Source organism: Lepidothrix coronata, unplaced genomic scaffold (genome assembly GCF_001604755.1).
Source record: "Lepidothrix coronata isolate B3197 unplaced genomic scaffold, Lepidothrix_coronata-1.0 Scaffold74, whole genome shotgun sequence".
Lineage (NCBI taxonomy): Eukaryota > Metazoa > Chordata > Aves > Passeriformes > Pipridae > Lepidothrix > Lepidothrix coronata.
The window spans coordinates 4,495,566-4,497,099 of record NW_016690254.1 but is presented as its reverse complement, the minus strand read 5'-3'; positions in this window follow the sequence as shown (position 1 = coordinate 4,497,099).

The window sequence follows — 1,534 nt, the reverse complement described above, 5'->3', positions numbered from 1 at the left end:
TTCCAAAAACACAGAGAAATGTAAGCCCCACAAGGTATTGAAAATTCAACTTATTCAGCTGCAAATTTGCAAGCAATTCATAAACTTCAACGTTTTTTGGAAAGCTCTTTCTCGAGTGCATAAAAAATGTTCTCAATGTCAGTAATAAATGACAGGCAAGGAATTTTGGCAGCAAATGTTTCAACTGTCCTCATGAAATGGATGAATATTTGACTCCTTACATTAATTCATGTTACAACACGTACACAGGAGAATGATAATAGGGTTCTTCCCTCCTGCTTGTCATGTATAAAATATTATACCACTTCATAACATTAAAAGGGTGAGTAAGGCCAGACATAGCTTAAAAAGAAAAGGGAAACCTAAAGTTTGAAAAGGTAACATCTTCAGTGTGAAATGTATTCATGAACACTGTCAAATATCAACCTCTTCTCAAGTGCTGGATCCTGCTAATTCCTACTGACAGCTGTTCTTATGCTTACCTTGAGACATTTGGTTTTAAATGTCAGACTGGTTGGATCTTACTTCTTCCTTAAACATTCACCAAGAAGACAAGGAACACATTTGCTAAAAAAAAAGGCAAAGGAAAAAGAAATCATGTGCAAATGTGAAACGTGTGAAATGTTCTGTAAGGAGATTTCCTTTCAGAGAAAAATTACTCAAATTATTTCTTTCTGTACCTCCTGAGACTGAAAAATAGAGAGAGTTTCGTGTAGACAGCATCTCCTATATGTGGAAGAACATTAGTCTGTTAATGAACCTGTTTATGCAGTGCTTGCACTGGTATACTAAAGTACAAGGGTGTTGGGGAGGAGGTGTGGCCATGAAAAGCGTGATCTCAACCCTTCAATTCTCTGTGGGTCTCTGAAAAATCTGCTGTCTCCCTGCAGCCTATACAGTGGTTACTTCAAAGATCAGAGATTATGAGAATTTTCGAATATCTTCCTCTTAAATTGGATGGTCTTAGAATTTTACACCTCTGTAACAGGGTGTTGTGTCTCATTTTCTGAAATTATCAGATTTCTTATACTCTGAAGTCGTATTCATAAAGGGATTTTGCAGAATTTTTCCTGCACCCTGTTGCCCTTAGAGCAAGAAAAATGCCTTGTACATTAGGAAATTAATCATTCATTTAAATGGCTTTTAAACTCTCAACAAACCTGGTCACTCCTCCTTCATCCCCCCTTTCTTTAAGTCCATTAAGTAGTGCTATAAGGGATCAGAAGTGAACATGAGGGAAGTAAGGGAGCTCAGTTCATTCGTATTGAGATTGGTTGCCTTCCTATGCAGTGTTCTCATTAGGCTTTCAAAGTTTACACCCCTTTATGGGGCATGTGGGAGTTGTTCATCAGTCGGTGCTATAGAAGAATCCAAACTAGGTGATCTGAAGCACCTGAAAGCATTAGAATAATAATTCTATCTTTGCCTGCCTTTTCTACAGAACTGATATTTTTGGCAGATATTAATCTTTTTGTATGCATCTTTGCAGAACTTTATGGAATAAAATATTTTATTAGGGGCAATAGGGTCACAA